The sequence below is a fragment of the Carassius carassius genome, chromosome 36 (genome assembly GCF_963082965.1).
Source record: "Carassius carassius chromosome 36, fCarCar2.1, whole genome shotgun sequence".
Taxonomy (NCBI): Eukaryota; Metazoa; Chordata; class Actinopteri; order Cypriniformes; family Cyprinidae; genus Carassius; species Carassius carassius.
In genome coordinates this window covers 6,803,129-6,818,059 of record NC_081790.1, presented here as the reverse complement: position 1 = coordinate 6,818,059, position 14,931 = coordinate 6,803,129, and the positions used below count along the sequence as shown (strand labels likewise).

Here is a 14,931-nt window from a genome sequence, read left to right as displayed (position 1 = left end):
TTCCGGGCCTCACCTCACAGTGCGCACTGCGCATGCCCAGTAACAAACAGCAAGCATGGAGGACGTGAGCCGCTGAAGATTTTACTATAAAATCACCCTGGAATACCAAATAAAGTAAGTTTATGATATATCCACTGCTTTATACTCATTGTGATTTTGTAAAAAGCAACGTTGGTCTAATAAACCGTCCTGCATACGAGGATAAAGGACATTGTTGGACAGGGCACTCTCAATGGACAGTCGAAGAAAAAAACATTTAACATTTTTTGTAGAAAATCGAAATACTTTTTTAAAGAAGCAATGTATTGCGAGTAGCTGTAAACTAAATATTTATGCATTGAAGTGAGAACTGAAAATTCGATTTAAAGAAGCTCGTAAATGTTTTTTGAAAGAGTTGATGCAATAAACAGAAATGTTGTAAACGTCACTGTAGGTGTCACGTGTTTCTGTTTTGTTATTGTTCATTTAAGAAACTTAAATATTTCTATATAGTACCATTTATACGGATTTGGGACTGGGACTAAGACCACCTTCAACTGTCAAAATTAATTTAAGACCCGCGAAAAGGTTTTTAGCTTGCTTGATAGTATACTTATAATGAACTAACTAACCTGTTAATTGAAGTCTGTTGTTGCAAATTATATATAATATATAATTTGCAATAACAAACTATATATGTGTGTGTGTGCGCGCGCATTTTTCCTCTAAATATGTATATGGCCTATGCATTTATCCTCTATGTTTTTCCCTCAGAGAAACATGATACGCAGATCGAGAATCAGTGTTCGGCCCAATGTAAATCCCACAGGCCGAGCTCAGACAGCCTCTGGAGATGCGTCTGTAGATAATGTTCAGCCTCCCCAGGCTCCTGCTGACTCTGCTCCATCTGAGGGGTCAGAGGTCACAGTTTTTAAATTGAAGACTGACCCACCTATAGCAGCTTTGGAGAGGACCAGTGAGGAAGCGTCTCAGAGCAGCTGCCCGAGTGACCAGTTTGAGGCCACTAAACATGGAGAGTGAGTCTGAGTACATTTAATTAAAGAGTCATTTTGTGTATTTATTATTTAGAATCATGCCATTTGAATAAAGACATCAGGAAAGTTTTTAAAACTTTTTTCATACATATATGTATATGTAATCTATAACATGGTATGTATTGTTAAATTATATAAGTAAATGTATACAAATTCATATTTTACCTTTTTTTAATGACTTAGTTCACTTTTTTTTCTTTTTTAATCAGTCCTTTAGTGTGACAGATTCATTTTTAAAAGTTCAAGTTGTCAATATTAGTTTATAAAAATTGCATGTCTAATAATTACTGATTACAGAAGATGAATTTTAGGTGTAGCAAATTATAGCATGTCACATCATAGGATAAAGCTGCAAAATTTTGGTCTATTCCAAAATAAAAAGTTAGGTGAAATATGATGTAATGCATGAGAGTTTGCCCATTTTATCACTGATTCTTTGCTTCAACAGGGATGTAGCATCTAAAAGTTCTGATGCCCAGGATTCAACAAGCACCTCTGTGACTTCTGGCCCTCAAAGGAGGAAACGCTTCACAGCTTTGCCCAACCTGGCCAAACCACGAGCCTCTCCAGCTTCTACCAGGACTCTTAAATCCTCATCCAAGTCCCCTGTAAAACCAGCAACACCCTATGAAACTGAATCCTCAACCCTGACTGAAGAGTCTTCTCTTCAGATACCTGCACCTTTCCATAACCCCAGGCTTCCTGGAAGACAGAGACCTTCTGGAGGATGCAGACAGGCCAAAGTTCAGCCCATCCCTGCAGCCCCACTGCAGAATGACCAAGAGATGCAAAAGGACGGGAGATTGGAGGACACTCTTGTGCCACTGACCATTCAGCAAGGGGAGTCCCAACATCCTCTTATAACTTCTCAACCTGATACCGTTTTGGTCAGTGAAAGCCCTCCGGCTCATTCTGCTGTGGTAGGTGTGTTTGTACAATGGGAGAGTGATTCTGGGCTGTCTCCGAGCCAGAGCCAAATGGATCTGTTAAAAGAAAGACTTCATAAACTTAAGACACCATCAAAGATTCTCAAATCCTTGAAATCTCTGAACAACCCAGAAGACATGCTCAAGTTAGCTCAGGCAAGGAAACTTCGAGAGCGTCTTAAAAAAGAAGTTAACAAACAAAAGGTATGTATGTGTTTTATATTAGTTTGCTCTCTGGATTTGTTTCTCAGTATTTAGGTGTGCTTTAGTTTTTTTTAAATATCAGAAAAGCTTAATTTTGCTCCAAACATTGGCAGCTAGTTCCAAATATTTAAACCAAAAGTTAAAATCTGGCTAAAAAATAAACAATAAAACCCTTCTCAGAAATAATCAAGGCTAGTTTGGGTCAAGGCATGTCAAGTGTGGGGCTAGTAAGATGTAGTAAGTTATGTTTATTAAATAGCCTTTTTCTGCATTCTGAATTTTCAGCAGCCTTTACTTTAGTCTTCAGTGAGACATGATCCTCTTATAATTTTTATTGTTAAAATCGGTTACTTAATATTTTTGATGAAGCTATGATAGATTTTATTCAGGATTAAATTAATAGAAAATTCAACAGAACAACATTTATACATTCTCACTTAATGTATGTATGGATGTGTTTATGTGAGTGTGTTTGTATATATATATATAAGATTAGTTTAGTCCCAGGTTAAATAGGATTTTCATTTAATCACAGTTGAATAAGTGCTGTTTGAACCTTACATATGTTAGGACACTTTATGGGGAATTTGTAAGGGAATTATTTCAATGCTTTTAATACGAAACCCTGACCTCTTCATTAATGCATACATTTAGGAAGACAAGAAGAAACCCAAGATGGGAATCAAAGAACGCGAAGCACCCAAAGACCACACTAAAATGACCATGAGAGAGCTGATCTATTACCTGCCTGTTTCCAATCCAATGAAGTATGTGCCGTTCTTAATTCCTCTGTGTGTTTTAGAAGTGCATGTAGATGGAAATGCTGCTATTGGATTCGAAATACTGTGCAGCAATTACAACAAACCTCTAATTGACAGTGTTTTCAATGCCTTGATTTATTTCAAACCCTGTATTGTTTTTCTGTTCAGGTCTTTCACAGAAGAGAAGCAGAAAGCATCAGAGACAGTATTAGATGACTCTCCTTCACCAACGTAAGTCTGATCACTCTGTCTATCACTTTGATGCCACTATGAGATATTGTTTTCTCGTATATGATTTAGAATTATGATTTTCTCTTCAGGTCTTCCAAAACTCCAGCTGCTCCATCAGTTCAGGAGACAGTTGTAGAAGATGTTGATAATGAAGAAGTTGAGGAAAGAATGCAAGAAACCCAGCCGGAGGAGGAAGAGCCTCTTCTAGTGCCCAGGGTGAAGGTGGCCGAGGATGGCTCTCTGATTATAGACGAGGAGAGGTCAGTGACACTTTTCCCCCCTGATCTGCTGAGAAATGTAGTCCAGAACCAGAATTGAAGGTGAACTTCCTACATTTAACAGCTTTTTATTTTATTGTGTGTGTGTGTGTGTGTGTGTGTGTGTGTGTGTGTGTGTGTGTGTGTGTGTGTGTGTGTGTGTGTAGTTTAACAGTCCAGGTGTCAAGGGCAAAGGGACCCAATCCGGCAGAAGACAGAGATCCTATATTTGAACGTGGCTCTACCACCACCTACTCCAGCTTTAGGAAGGTCACCTACACCAAACCCTGGTCCAACGGAGGTCAGACGTCAGTCAAAATGCACCTCTTAATCCAACATGTGTTATACATTTAATTTATATAGGATCCTTTCTTTGACTATTCCAGAGACTTAAATGTTTTACTTGGCCATCAGCATGATGGGGACAGACTTCTCCATGATTGGTCAGCTGTTTCCACACCGAGCTCGAATAGAGATTAAGGTGGTCACAATATCTTTGTGTTTTGTGCTCTAAACTTGATTATAGTACTTGATTTTACCGTCTACACCAGGGGTGTCAAACTCATTTAAGGTGAGGGCCGGATCGGAGAAAATGTCCCCTTGTGCGGGCCAAATTACCTTTTTGTTAAACTCTAGTTTGCTTACAGGTACATTAATATTAACCATACAAACTCCAATATAATTTACAAAAATGTATATATGTGTGTGTGTGTGTGTATGTATATATATATAAAACCATATTTTGCAGAGTGTGTTTTTGAGATGATTTAAGCCTGACATGGATAAATAAATATGACACTAAAGCCACCAGTAGGTGGCAGCAAATCTCTGTCTTTATGAGTGATCAACTGACTCATTCAAAACGGCTGATTTATTTAGAAATGAAGTTAGCGATTGTCTTTATGAATGGGCCACTGAATCATAGATTCAAATGCTTTGTTCAAAAACAAAGACTAATTCAGTAACAAAATACTCAGTGCTGCACGGAGACACACACTTTGGCCTTGTTAAAAACTTTTCCTTGCCGAAACCGAGATCGACAGCACTGTGACTAATGTAACACACTTAATACTAGCATCTTTTTAGTTGAGCTATTGTATAAAAGTGATCGCGCTGACATTCGGGAAAGCAACACTCTTGATGTAGTTAGACATTACTTAACGATCTTGACATAAATATTAAAAATACAAGGCATTTTTGCCTCATATCTTGAATTATATTGTAACCTGACAGCCTTCATCCGACACTGAAAAACTCTCAAAAAGTTTTTTTTTTTTTTTGCAAAGTTACAAAATGTCTGTTCGCACATCATTAAATCAACAGTTCGGATATTAGTAAACGATAAATTTTGAACACTCCTTTCTCATTTACTTTCTCCATACGAAGCTGTCCAGTGCGTCAGAGTGTAATTTAATATCACGAGTTGTGATTAAACTTAATGTTGGCGTTGAGATAATAATACCCTTTTCCATTTCTCCTTAAATAGCCTGTCTTTCGTTCCAGGTCAAATGTCTTCTTTTGGACATGTTTAAAATCACAAGAAAATTGCCACACAAGCATCAGTTACAACGCAGCTATCATCATATCCATGACACCCCTGGTCTACACTATTGTTTAAAAGTTTGGAGTTTTTATTTTTGTACTTTTTAAGTCTCTTATGCTCACCATGGCTGTACAGTTAATACAGTAAATTCTGTAATATTGTAAAATATTACAATTCTTAATGTTCCATTTTAATATGTTTTTAAAATAAATGTATTCTTGTGATCACAGCTAAATTTTCACCATCATTAATCCAGTCTTCACTGTCACTTGATCCTTCAGAAATTATTCAGATATGCAGAATTGGTGGTGTAAAATACAAGCTCACCTTATGACCTTCTTTGCTGTTCTCTTATTCCTCTAGAACAAGTTCAAGAAAGAGGAGCGAATTAACTCATGGAGAATAGATAAAGCTTTCAGTAAGTGGCCTTTTACTTCTTTAAAATAACTTTTAAAAATGAAATTGGTTCCTTATTAAAATGCATTTTAAGTCATTTGGTTGAAAGTGAAGTAAACTGAAGTGCATTTACAGAGGAGAAGCGGCGTTTGGATATAGATTTCTTCAAAAAATTAATGGAGCAGATCCTAAAAAATGAGGAAAATAAGAAAAACAAAAACAAAGCGCTCATCAAGTTGGCTAAAGCACAGAGGAGAGTCCAAAGGAAAGTGAGAGGTCAGTATTTATTTTTATGTCAAGTCTATCAGTACATGATTCACATTTTTGACAAGTTCTCATGCACAATTGCACTATTTCCTGATGCAGCAGCTAAAAGAAAAGAAATGGACACTTCATCAGATTCGGAAAGTGATGTGCTAGCTGAAGAAAAGGAAAATGGGGACTCAAATAACGGAGGAAGTGATACCACTCCAAAGAAACGCAGAGGAAGAGTGACTACTACAGACAGGAGAATCAAGAGGACAAATCAAGAGGGTATGCAAGGAACAAATTATTTACCGATTTTCCGGACTATAAGTCACACTTTTTTTCATAGTTTGGTTGGTCCTGCGACTTATAGTCAGGTGCGACTTATTTATCAAAATTAATTTGACATGAACCAATAGAAAACATTACCGTCTCCAGCCGCGAGAGGGCCCTCTATGCTGCTCAGTGCTCCTGTAGTCTACACTGAAGACATAGAGCGCCCTCTCGCGGCTGTAGACGGCAATGTTTTCTCTTGGTTCTTGGTTCTAAATAAATGAGACTTACGGTATGTTTTTTTCCTCGTCATGACGTATTTTTGGACTGATGCGACTGATACTTCGGTGCGAATTCACTTTTTAATAGTTTTTCATGTTTTGTAGCTGAAATAGATGAACCTGAGGACTGTGAAAATGTTTTTTGTGATGTCCAGTCACAAGATGACAGGTAAGAATTAACCCAGATATATCATTAAAAGATTACAGATATCTCACATTATTCAATTTAAAGGTGCATTTACATGTACACGTCCATTCAAACATTTGGGGTCGTTTATAAAAAGACCCCAAATGTAATAATATTTCAGAAAATATTCTGAAATATTATTACAATTTGAAATAACTATTTTCTATTTTAATATATTTTAAATGGCATATAGTCAGCAAAAACATTAGTTTTTATTATTATCGGTCTTGAGCACTGCTCTTTTGTGAAAACCATGATTAATTTTCTTTCTTGATTCTTTGTCGAATAAAAAAGTTCAAATGAGCAGCAACTTTTTAAAATATTTTTTCTTTGCCCAAAACAAGTATTAATTAATTTGAACAAAAAATTTAATTACTTACTGAATCGAAACTTTTGTTGTAATTGTAATGCACTTTCTGCACTTCTAGTGCAGTTACAATTTATAATGTAATCAGACGATATGGGGGCTGAAAATATAACTTTTTCTAGTAGATTCAAGAGTGCTGCTATTAAATCAGCTCAGCTCAAAGGTCGACCACAGAGAGCGATCCCAGACCTCAGCTGTAGATGGGGGAACAGGTACCATGTGCCCAAGGGCAAAGAGAACGGGATCTCAGCCGGGGAGGAGAGTAAGATGGACAAGTCCCCCAAGGTGATGTTTTCAGTTGTTTGATGTGATAGTTTTATGTGTATTATTGTATTACTGTACAAAGTCATTTTTATCTGCCTGTTTTATCTAACAAATTGTATAATTTGCTTTTTTCAGGTGCCTTCTGCCTCTGTAAAAGAGAAGAAGCAGTCTGCAGTTCTTCTTGAATTGGAAGATTTAGAGGAAGAACCTGACCTGAGTGCTGTACAAGAACAGATATTCAATAAACCTACCAGGTAAGTGTGAGAATCTTTAGATCTTTTTAATAACCGTTTAAGGATCTCAATGCAATTGTGCATTTATTTTTGTAATATTTTTATACTATTACAGTATTTATTAATATTTTGAGTTGGCTTTTATATTACATTTTCTTTGGGGGCTTATTTTTATTTAATGTTTGTTTCAGTTTTAGTAATTTTATGTGCTTTTGTCATTTTTTTTTAAACAATGCTATTTAGCTTTATGTTTTATTTATGATTAGTTTTAGTAAATTTAGTACTTTGACTTAAACTCTACATATTTCAGGTAGTTGCCTATGCAGAATTTCTATTTTCCTTTAAATTGGTCATTTAATGTCTATATTTTATTTTGTTGCAGCATTACTTCTATAGCCTTAAATTATTGTAAATAATTTTTTACATGCAATCCAGAATCATGTGATAAATAAGTATGATTGATGATGTTTTGATGATCATTATATTTTTTGCCATTATTTTATATTCTTGTTCTCAGTTTTGGTTGTCATGCTAATTAGTATTTTTCTTTTATTTAGGTCAGGAAGGATCCCTAAGCTCTCTCAGCATGTTATACAGGCAGGGGCAGAGGAAGATGAGGAAGAGCTCTCTGATCTTCCTGTGTCTTCCACCATTCATGTTCAGGACATTAAGGCACCTGGCCGGAGAGCTAAATTAAAACCAGGTCCCAGATTGAAACAGGGCATGCCTAGGAGGGGGAAATCTAGACTGGTGACCTTACTGGCCTCTGGACCTGAGGAGGAAGAAGAGGAAGCCGATGAATCTGTCCTGAGCCAGGAAGACTTTCCTTCAAATCCTGAAGAGGAAAACCAGGCGTTTGTGCCACTGAGTCTACGCCCTCCACCGCCTGTTAATTCAGAGGTGGTAGAAACCATGGAAGAGGTATGTTTATGTATTATCATAAAAAAGAGGACCCTAGTGGGACCACCTTTATCATATATAAATTATGTAATTGTTTTCAAAAAGTGGGTTTATTATTTGTTTTGCCATTTTGTTCATATTAAATTCTGCATGTCATATCATAAACTCACAACCTTCCTACCTTTCACTGTCCTTCCCTCTGTTGTGATTCATTACCATTGTTTCCCAGCTGGACATTTCTGTGAATGTGCCTGATATCCTGGGCACATCCCAGAATGCTTTGTACCCGGAGTTGTCATGTGATCCTGTCCCTTGTGAACATCAGTTGGACCTGCTTGTTGTAAGTCTCACCAACATCATCTATGTCTCTTGTCACATCTGGCGCTTCCTCCGTTTACACGTTTGTAATGTTGCAGTGTCCATCATTAATGTACATACATTTTCCTTTTTTGTTATCTGCAGTGAAATCGAATTGAGTTTTTTCTCTTTGGAATTGGAATGTTTTTGTAGTGTTTGATGAGATGATACTAATTTGTGTCGGATTTGTTTTGAAGGATGTCATGGAGTTTCTCGACCCATACCACATGGAGGGTAAGACGAAACTCTCTCTCTTGGAAAAATCCTCTGATGAACTGAAAGAACTGCCAAATGAAAGGTTATTAGATGGATTAACTGTGCATTTGTGTCTAGTTATCATATGTAGTCAAAAGGGTCTCCAGAATGCACTGAAATGTTATATCCCAACATTTAATTGGGCAAAAATACACAGATCCAGAAGGCAGTTTTCTGAGAGAAAACAAAAGACAATATATAAATATATATATTTTTAATTTCAATGTGCATCATTTGTTATAATAATAATATATGTTTGGATTGAAAAAAAAATATTTATGATCATTTTAATTTAAAATTACATCAATGTTTAATTGATGAAAAAAAGCTTTTCTGAAATAAAAATGCATTGATTTAATAAAAAACAAAATTCAATAAAAATATATATTTATTAAAAAATTTTGTATTGTATTATATATGATTTGTTTTATTTAATTTATTTATATGAATGTTCAGTTAATGAAAAAAAAGATTTTATGAAATAAAATGGGCAAAAATGCATTGATTGAATCTTTTTCATCTTTGAAGAGAAAGAATGATGTAATCACAGAGGAAGATATAAAAGAACAAGAAGGGTTGAGATCAGAACCACAGCTGACTAAAAGGTATTAAAAGTGTTGCATATGGCCCATTTATTAAGTTTATTTTTATTATTTATAAGTTTTTCACTGATAATGTAATGTTAGTCAGTGTTCTATCTTTTGTGTTGTAACTTTTTAAATTAATAAATACAATAAATAGAATGGTTTGCATATTAACACGGTTCCTTGAATATCTAAAACCAGCACTTCCAATGGCAACAGTTCAGGTTCCATAATAAGAGAATGATATTTATATGTATTTGTCTAAAAAACATCTGTATGTTGCTTCAGAGTGAACGAGTCTCAGAGCACATCAGTTGAGTCCTCTAAACCTGTCAGGAGGCACCGTGGACTTAAACCTCAACCAAACCTGACTCAGACATCCAGACGCAGCAGCACAACATCAACCACAGCAGGTAACAGCCATGTTTTATGTAACTTTTTTTTTTTTATATTTACATTTGCATATATATGTTTTGTATTCACATTTGTTATATTGTTATTCTCATTTTCGTTACTGTGATATGATTGTAAAAAAAAAAAGAAAAAACAAGCAGAAATTAACATAATACCATGTATAAATTATTGTAACTTTTTTTAATAATATGTATTTTTTTGTGATTATAGATGTAGATGTTTTTTAAACGTTCAAAATGTGTTTAATAGTTAGAAGTAAAAAAAACGGATTTTATTTTATTATGAAACAGAAGATTGAATAAAACTATTTATTTATTTATTTATTCATTGATTTATTTTTGTAATATATATGATTTTTATTAGAATTTACATGATTGTTTAAATAATAATAACAATAATATTAAAAACTTTAAATCTGTGTTAGTTCTACTATAAATTTCTTATATATAATTTTTTTTCCAGTATTTTAAAATTACTTCTAAGAATATGTTTGTAATCTCCCAGTCTTTTAAGAATATTGTGTAATATTGTGTAAATATGCTTTAATGTCAATTGAATTAAAATCACATCCAAATTATTATGCAACATATAAGTTAGTAATTTATTTATCAAAATCATTTAAAAACAAAAGGAAATATCTGTTTTTATGTTTGCATATGTTTTCTTGCAGTATTTAATGAGAAGCCGTCCGCTGCTCAGCCTTCCATGAACACTTTCACTAAAAGTGCTGAAGAGGATTCTGTATTTACCACAGAACTTGACGTATCCAAAAGTGCAGCTCAACAAGGAGCATCGAGCTTTGAATCAGCAGAGGTAAAATATCTGTTAAATACTGTTCAACCTCATCGGCTAGAATTATTACAATAATAAATATCATGTGTTATGTCTCTGTAATTCAGACAGTCAAAAATGTCACCCTGCCAGTTGTTTCTAAAAACGAGTCCAGACAGAAAACTTTGATCATGCTGGATGAGAACAATAGAACGAATCCTGAGGAAGTTTGCGAAGGCAGCACTGTGGAACATCCTGGATGTAAATTAGAGGACACATCTGCTGAGCCCACGCCTGAGGAACCTGTGTTTATACTCTCTCTCATAGAAACCCCACCCACTTTAGATGAGGGGGTGGGGTTTCAGACAGAGCTCCTCCCACCTGTGGCAGCGTCTGAGTCGCATTTTCACCCCCAATTTCCACCAGATGCGTAACGGCTGCGTTACGGCTCCGGCACGGCGGCGGAGTCAATAGGTTTCCATTAAAGTCAATGAGTGTATTTCCACTGAATGCGTTACAGCTGCGTTCCGACTCCGGCGATCCGCAACCCTCCGGAGCAGATACGCAGAGCTTCTATTTTTGCCGGATGCCGGAGCGCTCCGCAGCACTACAGGGCAGAGTACGCAGGACAGGAAGTCGAGTGACAAAACAGAACAGCCAGAAACAAAATAAAAGATCAGTTTAATTTTCAAAATAAAATACACCGCGCTCATATTTCCCTACACTACACATTGAAAACGTCATAATGGGCGGAGACAGGCTTGTTGAAGTTTTAACCCTGTTGACACGATGGATGAAGAAATGAAAAGAGAAAAGAAAAGAGTTCTATCCTATACTCCTTCGGATGGAAAACTGTTCCTGGTTTGGTAGTTCTATATAGAAACTACATATCGCGCGATCACACCAGAATTTGCGAGATTACATGGGGCATCGTGACGTCAGCTGTCAGTCATGACCGCAGCCGTTCCGCAACAAATATGGACCTGGTGGGTATTGACGGACGACGGAACACGGAGCTGTCACGCAGCGGAGCCGTTCCGCAGCCGTTCCGCATCTGGTGGAAATTGGGGGTCATGGTCAGAGGTACCTCTGCTTTAAACTGTTATCTGATGCCATAAACATTTGGAGAGAGCTACATAAACATTAGGAGGATGTTTTGAATTGAGAATTTGCTAGCCAAATGAATGCAGATTTAAGTCTTATTTGCAAATGTTTCAGGGTTCTACATATTGTGCTTGATTATTTTTTCCCATTGCTCTTAATTTCAGTGCTAGTGAGAGCAGGGAGGTATCTCATCTTCTAATCACAGACGCTTTAGTTCCTGTGTCGGAGGATGATGAAAAGAAAAGTGAACAGGGAGACGTGGGCAAATCTAGGAAAGGAGAATTGAAACACAAGACACCAGTTTCCAGATCTCAGGGGGTAAAACATGCATCTTGACTTTTTAAAAACTATAAATGCTTGATAAATGCTGATTAAAACTGAAGCCATTTCCTTCCTAGAATACCAAAGATGAGAGTCAGGCAGAACATCATGGTGAGAACATTTCCAGCCCATCTTTATACTCTGAAAATGAGCATATATGGTACAGATTTAACATTTTTTAATGCATTGCACTGCCCTAAAACCCAGTTTCTTTATGTGTTAGTGGAAGGATTGGAAAGCCTTGTGGCAGAGGGGACTGATGATGAGAAGGAACACCTGGAAAAGAAAAGAAAAATACCTGAGAGAACCAGGAGAGGTAAGGGAGCTTTCAAAAGTTAGATATCGGGAAGATTTTTTTCATGTTTTTCAAGTTTCATTTTCAGCAAGGTTGCATTTATGTGATTAAAAAAATACAATAAAACCCTGAAATATTGTGAAATATAATTATAACTTAAAATAACAGTTTTCTATTTAAAATTATTTTTAAAAATTATTTATTCCTGTGACGCTAAGCTGATTTTCCAGCATCTTTACTCCAGTCTTCATTGTCCTTCAGAAATCATTCTAATATGCTGATTTGCTGCTCAAGAAGCATTTCTGATTATTATCGATGCTGAAAACAGTTATCCTGTTGTGTGTGGAAACCATCATGCATTTTCTTTCAGGATTTTTTGATGAATTGGCATTTTTAGAAAGAGAATTATTTGTAACTTAAAGCATGTCTTTAATGGACTTTCTTCTGTTTAGCAAAGCTGCAAGTTAAACCAATCCCAGTTTCACAGAGAAACGCTCGAGGTAGTGATGGTAAAGAGGACACAGCAGCTCTCTCTTTTAAACGGACTACCTCATTACCCGTTTCGACACAAGAGACGAGGTCAGTGCCAGAGCAAACTGTACCCGCTGGCATTTCATCAACGGATGACTCCATATCAATCACCATCTCTGACAGAGAAGCAACTACAGACCATTCTGCGACTAGCGATAATACTCGTTCACCTGTCTCTGAAGATTCTGTCCAGGAGGTTTCTTCCCAAGGCATCATGGGAAAAGCGGACCTCTCAGGCAAAGGGACAGTTGAGGTGGCTAGTAGATCAGACTCGCAAAGTGTCAGTCAAATCATGCCTATTACCACAGTTGGGCCGCTTACAAAGTGGGTGGCTCTACGTTTTGTTTGTTTTTAAAGCAAAGCAGCAGTGTATTGGCTTTGATATTGCTCTAGATGTTATGATACATTTTTGTTCATTTGGATGTCTTCCAATAGACCTGGCAGAAGACCCAAAGGGTTCCCGTCTTTCATTTCGTCAAAGAGTACACAAGGACCCCCAGCAGCTCATCGAGGCGCCAAACCAGGCCTCCAAAAACCAGCAGTCAACACCGTACGTCCTGAGAGAAAACGGATAGCAGCCGGACCTGTTACCACTGCAACCAGCCCTGGAGTAAAGCGACCCTCACCAACCCCTGCATCTGTCATTGAGGTATCATACGCTCAGATATTTCAGTTTTATGCTCACTTTCTATATTTGTATTAATAAAAACGGATTTGATCTTTCTCTACTCGGCAGAACTCAGATGAAGAACCAACAAGTGTCTCCAAATACTTCTTCAGTGACATCTTTACTGAAGTTGATGAACTAGAAGACATGGATTAAGGCCAAAGGTTGGAATAACAAACCAGACACAACTAACTAAACGGTCAGAAATATAGTTTGACATAAATTGGGTGTATAGACGTCTGAATATTTGAAAGGACACTTCTACCAAGAAGATCCACAACTGAAGAGATGCAGCAAAAACATACCTCAGTAATAGCTGACATAATGTCTTTTATGTTATTATAATTTTATTTAAGGATAAATAAGTATTAATTCAGTTAACGTTTTTGTTACTGTTGCACTCTTTTGTTATGTAAAGTTATATTAGAATTCATGTCTGATCTGAGCCTAACTGAATTTTTTATTTATTTTTTTGGTCTCGACCTGCATTTTATTTCCAGTTATGAATTATAAACACGTTAATTTCACGTCAATATCATTTGTTTATATACGTTTTTTTAAATCAGAAAATTACATTTTCTATGATTTTTTTTAAGTGAATTTTCATTCTTTATTTATTCATTTTTTTAAGAACAGCTTTGAAACAAACCTCAATTTTAAATACGCACTGTCCTGTTTTTAGCTCCATGCTGTCTGTGTGTTGTATTTTAGCATTGCTCCACATTGTAGCAATTTATATTTAAACTTTTAACCTTTGTTCAGTTTTATGCTCTTCATATTTGTTTTTAATAGTTGTGTACAAATGTTTTACTTGTGTTTGTAAATATGTTAATAAAAATGTACAGTATGTTTGTAAAGGTTGATTTTTAATTTTTTTTCCATCTGTCTGAATATGAGAAATAATTTATATTTATAAATGACAAATTTGATGATTAGATTCATATAATAACGTTTATAATAATGTTAATACAGTCACTTATTTTTTTTAGCTACCTTGTGTGCATGCGTGGATGAATAATGTACTTTATTTGCACAGAAATGTTACATAGATTAGCAATTAAAGGGATAGTTCAACCAAAATGAAAATTCTGTCATTAATTACTCACCCTCCTTTACAAGCATAGGAATGCACACTGATGGACTATTTACACACATTATTTTAACTATGTCTTTTATCTTTTTGGGCATTGGACATGGTAGTTGTGTTTCTGTCAATGCAGGGTCAGAAAGCTCTCCGATTTCACCAAAAATACATTAATTTGTGTTTCGATGACGAACGATGATCTTACAGGTTTGGAACGACATGAGGGTGCTTGATTAATGGCACGATTTTCATTTATAGGTGAACTGTCCCTTGAAATGTAAAATTGGCCCGTACATTTGGCGTTTACCAACCGGACTTACTTTTTGGTTTGAGGCAAATAATATAAATAAATTGTTTTTTTTTTTTTTTTTTTCGATTTGTAACTTTATAGTTTAAAGACAATGTCCATGAAAGTTTTTCAAGTGCATAGGTTGCTAACAACCAG

At 35.9% G+C, this 14,931-nt stretch overlaps 1 pseudogene; it reads left to right on the top strand.

Moving 5' to 3' along the window:
* The first annotated feature begins 35 nt into the window (after window positions 1-35).
* On the top strand, window positions 36-8,579 carry LOC132116548 (transcription factor TFIIIB component B'' homolog; annotated as a pseudogene).
* Window positions 8,580-14,931: the final 6,352 nt, after the last annotated feature.